Source organism: Falco naumanni, chromosome 2 (genome assembly GCF_017639655.2).
Source record: "Falco naumanni isolate bFalNau1 chromosome 2, bFalNau1.pat, whole genome shotgun sequence".
NCBI lineage: Eukaryota > Metazoa > Chordata > Aves > Falconiformes > Falconidae > Falco > Falco naumanni.
This window is the reverse complement of record NC_054055.1, coordinates 119,358,339-119,372,008: the sequence shown is the minus strand read 5'-3', so window position 1 is coordinate 119,372,008 and position 13,670 is coordinate 119,358,339. Positions and strand designations below refer to the sequence as shown.

General features: G+C 43.0%; 1 long non-coding RNA gene across 1 annotated transcript; it reads left to right on the top strand.

Moving 5' to 3' along the window:
- Window positions 1-4,947: 4,947 nt before the first annotated feature.
- On the top strand, window positions 4,948-13,358 carry LOC121083109. The gene is made up of 3 exons (XR_005826238.1): window positions 4,948-5,608; window positions 5,704-11,919; window positions 12,243-13,358. It is a non-coding gene; the product is annotated as an uncharacterized LOC121083109 (long non-coding RNA).
- Window positions 13,359-13,670: the final 312 nt, after the last annotated feature.

Sequence of the window (13,670 nt, the reverse complement as noted above, 5' to 3'; positions counted from 1 at the left end):
TTTGCTCTTCTTCTTTAGTTTCACATACAGTTTCATCCCTAAGGCAAGTAACTTTGCACCTGTGTTTACTGCCTTTTCCCACACATCTTCACATTGCCACCTACAGATTTTATCTCCTTGCTTTTTTTTTTTTTTTTCTTTTTCCTTACACAGCACAGATACACATGCAGTACTTTATTGATGACATATCCAGGAACCGGGCTAAACTAAAGAGAATTTCCAAGTACAGCTCTGCTGGTCATGAAGATGGAAATATAGGCCTCTGGGCACAGGACCTTTGCTTCTTGTGCAATGCAAAGCAGTTCCTCTAACTAGTTTCTGAGCACTGCAATTTTATTTTTTTTTTGAAAAACCACCCTAAAGCACACCAAAACCAAAGCTCCCTAAAGCCAGATGCAGCAGAGGTCTTGGGGGCAGAGGGGGAATCAGCAGAGGAGAGAGGTCACAGAAAGCTGAAATCAGGTTTGTCTCCACTTAGACATTAACTGGACAGATGCAGGAGAACATCTGACTGGCAGAAAAGTTGGAGCCGTGGGACTAAGTGGTGTGAATGTCTAAAATCAGCAGAATGACAGAAATCAGGATGCCCAGGTATCTCACAGCTGATTACTGGCTCCAGCAGGAGCTCTTCCCCAGGCAAAGCGCCTAAGCCCTGGAGTCCCCCAGTGCCAGGTCAGCTCCGAGTCACACTGCAACCCCTTCCTCTGTCAGAAACCCTTGCCTATTCCTTCAGCTTCTTGGATCCCCGATTTTGCAAATCTTAGTTGCCATCTCTGCTACTCTCTCATGTTGGACTGAAAACAGCCCACAGGTTAAAAAAAAAAATTAATCATTGCGGCTAGACATAGGGGATAAACAACGCGTGCCCCTGCAGACAGCACAACTGTATGAGCCTTGCTTTGGTAGAGAACCAGATCAAAGATGCAAGAGTAGTCTGACATGAAAGGAGAAGGCAGAAAACCCATCTTTCAAAAAATAATTGAAGAAAAAGATTAATACTCCATGAGCTTCCTTTTAGTGAGAAAAAACAAGCCATTCTGAACAGAGCAAGGAGGGGAAGCTGCAGAACCCCCGTAACCTGTATATAACCCACATTACAAATGCTGGATGTGGGATAAGTACTGAGACACACTGTTTTCTATAAGCTCAGGAGAACAGGTGAGTATATAGAAGTAATGAGAAAGAACCATTTATTTTATGAGCTGAAATGTTTTTTTACAAACAGAGCAGCGGCACCTGGTTTTCGATGGAAGATCTATACACTACTTCATCACTATGGTAATTCGTATGATTGAACCTGGTCTCATACAATTTTAATGCATAAACCTTTTGAGCTTGCATCACACTATTCTCATGCACTTGCTTTACACTTGATCTTCTGTTGTCTTAATTTAAACCAAAATAGCTGAGACAAAATATTCATCTAATCTATACCTGCTGCTGTAATCCTCAATGCCAGCACAACTAAGCTGTGTTCAAAGCAATTTTATGTTGCCTGATTAAATATACAAACCACCCACCTGAGACAGGTGCATTGCTGTAACCACTCAGTGTAGAGTGGAAAAGAAAAGAAATTAGTGTTTTGTAACATCCATAGGAAGCAATGAGACCAGTAGTTAGAATGCAAAGATAGAAAATTATCCAAAATTGAAAACTTCAGTCAGCAACAGAAATAAGATAATAATCACATACAAAGAATGCATAAGTAAAATAAATAAATGCCAATAATTACTGTTCTGCCCCCAAAACTGTTGGAGAGAGAAGTATTTCAAGCAATATAACATCAAACCTGCAGAAACTACTTTCTACTAGCTGGAAAGAGTAACCTTTTTTTTTTTATTTTAGAGGTGAGTGGTATCAAGCTGGATATCTGTAAAGGTGATTGACATGGGGTGACACAGCAAATATCTGTCCCCTATGGGCAAAGACTGAAATCACGTCCCACCACTGCACTAGGCAGGCTCAGTGCTGTGGCTGGCTGTCTCAAGATGAAACAAATACTCACCGAGGCCCGTAATGAGAATTTAACAGACATCCCCCCCCCCCTCCCCAAGGAGCCAGTGTCAGTCCAGGCAGGGGTAAGGGGAGGAAGAAGGGGCTGACTGGTGCACTTCAGCCTTCTAGGATCAACCCAAAAAAGCTTCTTTCTCTACAAGATTTTACAAGATGGTCAGCTGGGAGCAACACTTATTCAGCTACTTACTCCTGGTCATACATTGGGCATTCTCATGCCAGTCACTGCCTCCTTAGCACGACTGAAAAAGCACGTGAGATCCTGTTGGAATAATTCAGCTACATCCTGGTTGTGAAAGCTGCTGTGAAGCAGAGAGCTAGTTCAGGGAAAGCTTAGAAAACATCCTTAAAATTGCTGTCAATATTATTATCATAAACCTGAGCCCTGGTTGTGCCAGGTACCATGTGAAAGCACTTAGTATGGCATCTTCAGAAACACAGGTAGAACTCTAAGGGCAAGAAAACAACCGCAAGAAGAAAGCGGCTGAAAGGACAGCCTTGGTGGTGGCTGCTCAGCACTGCAAAATAACTGATTAAGTTATTTAGAAGAATGAGTTCAAAAGTGTCTTGTCTTTCAAATGTGCTTTGGATGAACCTTGCGTGGACAACGATAAAGTGCTGCTTCCTCTCCGTGTCTGTGCTCAGGTAGCTATGGCGTTACCTTTGCTGCAGCGTTCAGGTAAGAGGCTTAGTGCTGAGAGAGCTACCACAAGCTTTCTGGTGGTGGAACGTGACCCATACCTCCCCACGCGACACTACAGGCAGGAATGCAGTCTGGTTTTGCTATAGTACCTCAGAAGACAGCTACCATTACATTATACCAATGCTACATGTACTGACTTTTTGGTTTTAATTTAGAAGTGCTTACTGAGCTAATGAAGAGTCTATTTGTAAAAATCTACCACAGTGAACCTAAGGGGGGGGGAACCCAGAACCCATGCATCATTTTGTAACAATTACCTTTTGCGAAGCGTACAGACAATTCAGTCAGAGCCATGGACTAAAGAAATAATTTTCCTACAAGTAAGAACATAACCAGGGTTACACAGTTCCCTACTTCTTTCTCATTCTTTCTGCTCCAGGCTAAGGTCTATTTCCATTCCTTCAATAATTGCCAAAGGATTAGATCTAGCCAAAGTACATCCATGGATATTATTTATGGCAGATTTTTCTGTACCTCACTGAAATGTTCGAGCTGCCTTGATCTATCAGGTCAGCTACGTCAGGAACAGCATACATTGCAGCAATCACAAAATAAACAAATTACAAAAAAAAAAAAGTCTCTTTGAAACGTCAGACTTTGTCATTAAGACATGCTAGTCTGAAACCAGGAATGGAAGCTGAAGGATTTTTCAGAGAATTGGTTGTCTGCCAGCTCCTGCTTTCCCACAGTGAAAGCTTTGAAGCTACATTACCAGTGAGAGCAGTGAAAAAGGAGGACAGGGAATTATTTGAGGTGGGCAAAACCTTTATTTCCAGCTCTAAACTAACACTTAAAATTGCATGCCTGGAAACAAAGGGGCAGCCAGCACACATACTGAAAACGTTAGGCACACCCTCCTAAAGTCAGCTTCTTTAAAAGAACATTTAATGAGTAAGCAGAGATTAACACACAAAAATGCTGCATCATCTGCATCGCAGCCGGTTGATTAGAAGAAACATGTCCCAGGAGAACGGGGAATAGAAAACTGCATTTCTCTCGGAAGCTCTCTGGGTAGCCTAGGCCAGCCAAGTTTTCTCTGAATCTTTTTCCAAGTTAATCTGCCCTAAAATCTGCTAGCTCGAAACTGCTGCTACTATTAGCCTGGAAAAGGAACTCTGAGAGAAACACTTTGAAATTGTCAGGTTTGGTCCTGAGCAAATACTGAAGTAGCTCATCCACATCAATGAGTTGGCTGGCAGAGGACTGGATGTGTCCTTCGCATTTGACCCTGATACAAATTATATGTTTTCTTTTACAAGTCCTGCAGCATCAGGACTCAATCAAGTTAAAGAGCTGATTTTTACCATCCTCTAAAATTGGACATTCTGGAGAGCACGGACATGAATTCATTATCTTTCTAGTACAAGATCATACGATGTGTAACAGCACTACCAATCATCGTGTCCAATGAAAATAATGATTATAAGTGTTTCCATCTTATTAACTTGTACCTATACAACAGTTTTATAAAAAGACTTCTTGAGGACAAGCTATATATACACCCGAGTCATTTTCCGTTTTATACCATTGCTTAGACTGTATAGCAAGCAATTGTCCTAGATAGAAGGGACCATTCAGCAACTGCCAAGCCTTGGACTTTACAGTTCTCCAAGCCTGCTTTAACACAAGTGAATATATAACAGATATTTTTTTTTTGAACCCAGAAAAGTTGGCTGTTAAGATGGGGTAACAGTCAACAGGGAGACCGCCGTTTTCCAGAAAAGGTTTGGAAAATGTCATCAAATTACAAGGTGGTAATGAGATTTGAGGGTTTTTTTTCAACACATACAGGCGTCCTGCTAATCTGATATGCCAGTGCCAGACTGTGCCTCCAGAAATAATTAACAATAGCAGTGGCACAGGTTCTCCATCAGTAGAAGCACTAGAGAGTAGTGAATCCATGCAAAGATTGTACAGGTAGAAGAGAAAGATCATTACAACAGATACACTAATAAGCTAGCAGTGTATCGGTGTGTGAAGTTCAGTTTTGCAGTTTCATCTCTTTCCTGGGCTTCATGTCAGCAAAGGAGGTTTGAATAATTTCAAGGAAATCAGTCATGAATTTTGACAGCTGTTTTTGTTTAATTTTAAAATTTTATTTTAAAGGTCTTATTATTTTCTTTAAGTTACAACCTTTGGAAACTACAGAAACTTATTTTACTGTAGAGCACCTAGCTGCATTTTTTCCCTGACAATCATATTGTGTTGTCTTTGTTTCTAAGTGGAATGAGCACAGCTTCTACTGGCTATTCACTTCATTGACCAGCAGAAAACCAATTAAAATTCTCAGCCCACAAATATTCATGCATGGACACTCATGCCACTTGAACTCCAGCTGAAAGTTAAAAATGAAGACAGGCTACTTGAATTTTTACTTACGTGTGCATAAATACCCACCTGAATTTCCCGAAACCCCTCCCATGTTCTCACAGAGTCACCTTTTAGCAATAGTCCACAGCCCCGTGGCCCACTTCCACAGTAAATACTTTCTCTGAGCACTTTTAAAGGAGATCAAGTTAGTCAAAAGGCTATGAAATCGAATTTATATTTGCAAAATGACTTAATGGAACAGCCATGTAAAAAGGCCAGCCACCATCAGTCGTTCTCTAGGCTACAACAGCTTCCAGGCAGAGTTTCATTTTGTCCTATAGGGCTCCAGCTTGCTTGAATTAATTGCACAACTGACTTTTTCTTCTTCTGCATAGTATTATCTTAGTCACGAGAAAGATCCTTCCAGAAGAGCCTCAAGTTTTAAAAGCTGCACAGAAAGATTCAAGAGTTTCTTCTTGCAAGACAACATCAGTCATGGAAGTCATTCTTCTACATGTCATCTGATAAAACTCGAGTCTCAATCCTAACACCTGCTGTAAAGCCCAGGATCACCCCTCAAAAGTAAGTATCAGCCAATAGTCAGCCTAAATCGCTTTATTATCATCATGCCTAGTCTCAAGCATTAGTAATGAGTTATGTATATTTTTCCGATTTAGGGGTTTGGACAAGTGTTGCAGTCAATTTTTGAACTGGCATCCAGTTGGAAATTCAGCAGATAGAGACCAAATCCTGGGCTGCATCCAAAGCAGCATAGCCAGCAGGTCGAGGGAGGGGCTGTGCCCCTCTGCTCTCATGAGACCTCCCTGCAGTGATGTCTTCAGCTTTTCAACACAAGGACACGGACCTATTAGAGTGAGTCCAAAGGAGGCCACGAAGATGCTCAGAGGGCTGAAGCCTCTCTCCTATGGAGACAGGATGAAACAGCTGGGACTGCTCATCCTGGGAAAGAGAAGCCTCCACAGGGATGTCATAGCAGCTTTCCCATACTGAACGGGGCCCAACAAGAAAGCTGGAGAAGGACCTTACAGGGCCATGTAGTGATAGGACAACAAGGAATGGTGGTAAACTGACAGAAGGTAGATTTGGATTAGATATTAGGTAGAAATTCCTTACTGTGAGTGTGACAGGACACTGGCAAAGGCTGCCCAGAGCAGCTGTGGATGGCCCATCCCTGGCAGTGCTCAAGGCCATGTTGGCTGGGGCTTGGAGTAACCTGGGGTGGGGGAAGGTGTCCCTGCCCATGGCAGGGAGCTGGAACTAGGTGATCTTATAAGCTCCCTTCCAACCTAACCCATTGCATGGGAAGACATACAAGGCTTTGTGTGGGAAGACTGTGGAGGAAAATGGAGGTGTTATTCCTTCATAACTCCAGAAATAGGTTAAATACTGGATATGGGACATAATGTGCTGCAGGAATACTCCCCAAGCTTCTCCTCCAGAAAGGAAAGTGAGTCTTTATTTAGTGGGAACACATCCTCAGGAAATATGGTTTGGGAAGGTAAAAACTGAATCAAGAAATAAGCCCGTGTCTCCTTCTAGGAGAGCAGATCGTCCATGGGAGTGAGTGGGTTTGGCTGGGAAAAGCTCATCTCTGCAGAGGCAGCCTGGAGCCCAGAGCGCATACGAGCACAGAACCATTGAGGAGGGAAAGCATCTGTAAGTCCCAGCTGGAAATGGGAAAGTGAAGCTGACCTTTTAGATTAAGTTTCAATAGATTTGCAGCAATTTCCTTGCATTTCCTTAGAACCGACTTTTATAAACATTTGTGCCAGCATTCTCCCTTTTGGATGCTGCCATTAACCCTTTCATTGAGGGTTCACTTGAACCTGGTTTGGGCCGACAGCGATTGCTAGATAGCAGGCAAGCATCCCGGCATCTCATGCAAAAGCATGCAGTGAGCAGGAGGGCAAGGAGGAGGAAAGGTGAAATGTAGCATGTGCAGGAGGAGGGGAATAGGTGTCACAGGAAAGACCATGATTCTGACCCTGTTTTCTGGGATTTGGAAACTCATGCAGCCCCAAGATGGACAACTCAGGAAAGGAAAGAACCTTTCCACAGCTGGGAAAGGCTCAACCACCACGCAGGAGCAAAGGAGAGGGTGACTGATAGGGCTGCTGAGGAAGGCCTTAAAAAAAAGAAAATAAAATAGCTGTTTAAGGTGCAATAGTGGCTGTAAGGTATTAAAAGCTGGAAAGCTACAGCTGAAGTGGTGAATGATCTTACTAGCTGCTATTCAGGGACAAGCAGTAATAAAAAACCAGAAGTCCTGCCTACTGTGAGGCTATAGGTCTGATAACATGCCTGGCATTTAGGCTCAAGGCTGAGCAGAATGAACTTCTAAATGCAGAATTCTTGGTTTCCATGACACAGATTCACATACCTACATAGGTCTGCTTGTTTCTACTCGCCTCTGTCTTTACCCCAATAAAAATGAGATGAACAGCATTTGCTGCTGAGCTACCAGCTGCACCAAGTTCAGGTGTTACAGCATCAACCATGCAGGGCAACATCTGACGCCCAGTGTCTGCCTGCCTCGGATGGCACTACAGAGTAAATTAAATGAACACCTTTCCACTTTGCAACAACGGGAGAGTAGCGACTTGCCAAAGCTAAGTCCTTCCCAGGGTGTACATCCAGCTGAAGTCCAAGAACCTAAAGACAGATGCTCTTCTTAACTCCCTGCTTTAATTGCAAAGTAAATGGAAGACCGATCCAGGTTAACTCTGCTTCTATCTTTATAGACCAACACTTAGCTAGCATGGCTTGCAAAATAAATATAAAACCAAACAAAATAATCACACACATCCCCAGTGTACCTGGGGATTACAGGCAAAACTGCCTTAGTAACCTATTATTGTACTGTCATTTGACGATGACCAAAAAGAAGAAACTAAACAGGAAAGATGACCAAATCAAAAGGCTTGGAAAAACTTTCTCAAAAAATGGCTGGATTTTTGACTAAATCATTTTTCACCCCAACAGTTTCATAAATACCAGGCTTTCTTGCATTCAAATTTCCCCTACCACCACTTTTTTTTTTTTTTTTTCTCTCCCAGGTAGTGAAACAGCCTTGGCCTTTGGCTTTTAATTTCACACCAGCTCAAGGCAAGAGTCAAAGTTTCCACTGACTGCAGCCCATCGGCAGCCTGCCACAGTTCAACAGCTCCTCGACAGGAGGGTTGTGACCGTGCCCTTTAAAACCTTCACAGTTTAGAGATCTTTCACATAGAGCACTCTTTTCCACGAGACTGGTTTGCATGCTGCCCCTCCAAAAATGTTCTTTCCTCCTGCCTCTTGTGACTTGCATTAGTCTAATTTTTTCATAATTTTTTCAGCTCAAGGCTGACATGGGGAAAGCTGGGCAATTTAATCACCCAGCAGAGTGCTTACAGTTACACAAACGATGATAAGAGCGTGTTGCTGCACTGCTTTCTACCTTAAGTAGGATTAATGGAAGAAGGCAAGCCTGCTGAAAACAGAGCATTGAGGAGACTCCAGCCTTGATCCAAAAAGAGTTTGGGGCAGGTTCTGGGATTATGCACCGGACCGTGCCTGCCCCTGTACGTACCTGCCTTCTTGGCGGAGGTGGCAAGAGGAAATGGGAAGTGGCTTTGCCCCACACTAAGGCTTTACCTGCTGACGGAGCCGGGCAGGGCTGCGGGGTTTTGCTCACTTGCAGGCGTGAAATGGAGTGGGAAAAGGCTTCGTGTAAGCTTGGCTGGAGGAGACTTGGGTAGGGTCAAACTGGGGCGCGTGTTTATTAAACAAGGGGCAGCATGTTTGTGATCCTGACCAGCAGCCAGGGGAGGGGAGGGAGAAGGCAGGCAGGGCACTGGTGAGGCAGCACAGCCTGCAGCTGGGGCACCTGCGAGGTCAGGTGAAGCAGAGACTGCCCACCCTTGGTTTGAACACACGCGATTTATGCGGAGTCTTTTTTCCAAAGAAACCTGGCTCACAGGGCTTTTAGGTGTCATCATGGAGCAGAAATCTGTGCTGGTGGAATTACTCCTGTCTGCTCCGGACTCCACTGCTCTTTCCCACCCAAAGGGCTCCAAGGACCCATGCACAAGTTGGGAAATCCCCCTTGAAGGCATTAGAGGTGCTGGACTTGGGTCCCAGGAGGCTGGAGTTTGGTGGGAAAGGGGTCGTACCCAGCATATAAGTCTGTTCACATCAGGCTATTGCACAGGGAGTAAAAATAATATAAAATAGTCTCTTTAAAAAAATAAGTCTTGCAATTCCCTCCTTTGGAGGTCTCTGACAACCCCCATCCCTTAGCTCTCAGAAAGCAACTCCACCTCAAAAATCACTTCTTGAAAGAATGGTTACAGCAAAGAACAAACTCCCTATTTCTTACACCTCCCACACAGAAATGTCAGAAAGGTACTGCCAAAACATTTTCCACGATGACTGGCAACTTGCTTGCATGCCAAGAGAAAGGAACTTATAAGAACATGCAAAAGTGTAATCTTGCCATTCCCTGCATTTAAAAAGTTTTTAAAAGATGCTAACTATTTTTAATTGAGTTTGAAGAAGAGAGCTACACTATATTGGTTCTTTTTTATTTTAATCTTGCGCAACTCACCCATGTCTAGTCTCTTGTACCAAGAACAAGAGTTAGAGTACACCCTGCACAGGTAAAATTTAATTAGCTAACACTTGCTTATTATCCTAGACTGCCATTTGCATTCCCCGTGCCCTGTTTAGGAAGTGATGGTGTATGTTCTGCAGTTCAAGTGTTATTTATGTACCCTCCCATCATCACTTTGTCAAAAACAAATGTCTGAGGTGAAGAAAGAAGCCTGCACTGCACTAATTGCTCATTGATACCCTGGTCGGGCTTACCAGCCTTTTTTAAAAACAGTGTTAAAAGACACCATAGACCAGTATCTCTATCCTGCAAGAGCCAAATTATTTCCGCCTGTTGATAAGCATGTTTCTCACAGACAGAAGAGAAAGCAGCTGATATCCAAGCCTTCTTTCTTTTTTTTTTTTTTTAAATAAATATTTATATTCAAGGGCACAACTGTATTTCCTTAAAACATGTCAGTGGTAGGAAAGGTCTGTGATTTAGGAGTGACGGCAAAGTCAATGAGTCTTATGTCAACATCCTTTGTCCAAATCTAATTTGATAGTGATGAAAAGGTGTCACTTAGTGATCCCTCTACTTGAGATAAATTTATGGTAAGACACTTGATAGGCAGGTGCTTAAAATAGAAAAGCTTTCCTTATACCTGTGGCAGCATCAGCTGCACTTTTTCTATAGATAAATAGAATACCAATGACATCAGTTCAGACAAATAAATCAGCCCATACTGTTTTGAAGGGATCAATTGATCAAATGGAAAAAAAACCAAAAAACAAAACGCCAACAAACAAACTGAAAAAATTTCTTCCCCCCAGCCTGCCTCTTTGCTATCACAGCAGAAACTTCTGAGGACACAACTCTTCCAACAAACCTCATTTCCACCCCAGAGGAACAGCAAGCCTTCTTCACAACACCTCACAGAAGGATGGTTTCAAGCAAGAGGAACATACAGAAAACTAACCTCAAATTACTTACTTGCCAGACTAATTCATGGTGCTTGCTTTCTTCCAGTCACTCCACTCTTGGCCTCCCCTCCAGCCCTTACAACCTCTCTCCAGCTCCGAGGCTCTTTGCAGAAGCAGATAGAAGCCCACCGCTGTTGGTTAGAGGCCCTTCACCAACCCACGACCTACCAGGGCTGTGACCCCAACAACATGTGCTCAGACACACCTGTATAATAAAGCTACAGGTGAAGGAAGTGAAGCAATTACCACTATTGATGCAGGCTTACCCTTGGCTTTGGAGAAGTGAGGAAGATGCTTTGGCACAAGTGTAGAGGATGAGAGAAAAGTGGTAGTGGAGATGTATCATCACCTGGCCTTGGGTTGTGGTCCCTCCAGCCTTGCCTAATTCTCCTGCAAGGGACACATTAGAGTGTATGAAAACAGAATTAACCCTGTGAGTAGCATTCTTCACCCTGCTCTAAGGAGATACTCTAGAGTTACAGACAGCAGTGGAACTGAGATCAGCTTGAAATGGAGGTGTACTGAAGCTACTGGTGTTGTACTGATAGCTTAAAAAATCCAAACAAGAAAAAAAAAAAGCTCATTTTAAGCTGCTGGACCCAAGCATGGTCTTCACAACCCTTTTATCTTTTCTAGTTGGGGAATGTTCTTTTTTAAGCTGAGTAGTAATTGATATTGAAGGAAGAGCTCCAGGGCATTAACTAGTCCATACTACCTCTCAGTGTTGGGGAGTTAAAAACGGGGAGCGTTCTTCCACACACAGCTAGCTGTGCTCATGGTATGTAGCTCATCTTTCTGGTCCCTTACACTGATGTCTGTTGGAAAGCAGATGCGTAGAGGGCTGAAACCCTCACTGAAGCCACAGAAAACTGCGAGTGGTCAAGTATATGAATGCCAGGCAAACTATTTGCTCTGACAGTGGCTGCTTTTCCTTCGTTTTTGTCTTCCCTACAAGATTTATTTTTAAAATGGTTTATTTACAGGTTTGACTTGTATATCTAACTGCACCCAGAGAATTCCAGCTCAAAAATTTATGTGTGCTTAGTAATTTTAAGCTCCACACATGAGGCAACGTGTGGAGACAGAAAGAAAGGGGGGAAAAATGATTCCAAGTATGTTGCCTCTCTGAAGAGCTGCTTTGAGATTGATAGTTTTACTGTGCAGATCCACACCCCATTAACCCTCATAGCAGTAGGCTGCCATTAGGAATTTTGCCCTTCTTTTTTTCCTGGGTTGCCAATGAACTGAGGCCACGTTGCAGAGGGAAGGATGCTGCTGCTGCTTGCCCACCCGTGGCCCTGAGGAAACATCAGGAAGAGGTCAGTCCCACCCAAACCCCACTGCCAACTGTGTTTGTACAGGTCTCACCGATTAGGGCAGAATTTGGCTTGCAGAAAAAGCTGAGCCCTACATGCTGGGGAAAACCGATGGGTTGGCTTGGGGATCTCATGAGGACGTTTGTAAGGCTGGCTGCAGGTGGGGTCAAGGGCAATTGGCTGTTTATATATATATATATATATATATTTTATTTTTTTTTTGTGAACTGAACATCCCTGGTGTGTGTTCTGGGTCTAGCTGGGATGGAGTTAATTTTCCTCCTAGCAGCCCATATAGCGCTGTGGTTTGAATACCTCTTTTTCAGGGTTGTGCTTCACCCTTTGCCCCTGCCCCATCTCCTTTCCCAGAAGCTGCCCATCACAGACCTGTCTCTCACATCCATCCTACCTGCGTGAGGGCTTCTCTGCAGCATTTCAGGAAACGGATGAGTGCATCAACTTATTTGTGGCAACTTTTTGTAAACAGTGAGGAATGTGCGGCCATATGGAGCTGTGCACTGAGCTAACAGGCTGGTGTGAATCCTCTTCTGGGAAGCTGGTCTCTCTGTCAAGGAAAAGCAAAACAGAAGAGCTCAGCAAATGTGCACCCAGGATTCTCCAGATGATAAAAGCTCAGAATAAGGGGCACTACCTCGCATATGCTGTGTGTAAGCACAAGGACAGTTACTTCAGCATAACTTACACAGAATAACCTGAAGCCTGACAACCCACCACACTGCAGTTTGCTGTCAGTAACTGCTCCCATTGCAAAGGAGGATTTCGGCTATGGAGGGATTTGTCTGAGGTTTTGATGGGAAACCGGAGCTCTCAACCATGGGCAGCCCTGCTCATTTCAAGGAGTGATACCTCATGTGCCCTTGACAATACTTTAGATAGTCTTTTAAGTCTTTTCTCTTTTCTAGTACTTATCAAAGGACTAAAAGATGGCTGCAAAGATCTACAGGGGCACTTGATTAACAGGGGAGGGGAAGACAAAGGATGCATAAATCAAGGAGAAAAAGTCTTTAAAGACAGAGTGAGACTGTAAAGTAACTTGCTCGCACAAAAGGAGATGCCAGTAGTTAAAATTTCATGAAGGGGCTCTGGCTTTCAAAGTTTGGAGGGCAATGTGTAGAGTGTTTCTAATACTTCAAAACCAGCTACTACAATATAACAAAATAATACTAAAAAACACACTGAAAAAAGAGAATGTTTGGTAAAGACACTCTTACCAGCAGCTATCCAGCCTATTTGAGTCATACCTCATGGCAAACCATCTGACACCACAAAAATCTGCAACTTCCATTTGCTATCGTTTTTTTTTCTTCCCCCCTTAACTATGCCATTTCTACATTGGCCTGCAAATTATTTCTGTGACCCCCAGACTGTGACCAGAAAGAGCTGTGCAAATGCTTTAAAAAAATAAAGACTTGAGAAAACTGCTTATCATATTAATTATTTCTGGTAAATGCTAAATTATCCTCATATTATTTTGTGAAGAAATTGTACAACAATTAGCAAGTAATGGCATCTTCAGTTGCATAAATCCAATTTTCCAGCATTCTATTGGCTGCCATACAATTCTATGGTCCATACAAATCCTAACTTCTCCCTCTGGCAAAGCACTTCCCTATATTCACCAGACAAAAGTAAATCTTACAAGGTTTGATAGAAAAACTACAATCTATTTTACTTTTAAAATTAGGAGAAGTATTTCTTGGATTTTTTTTTCAAGTGTCTGAATAAGATTTAAG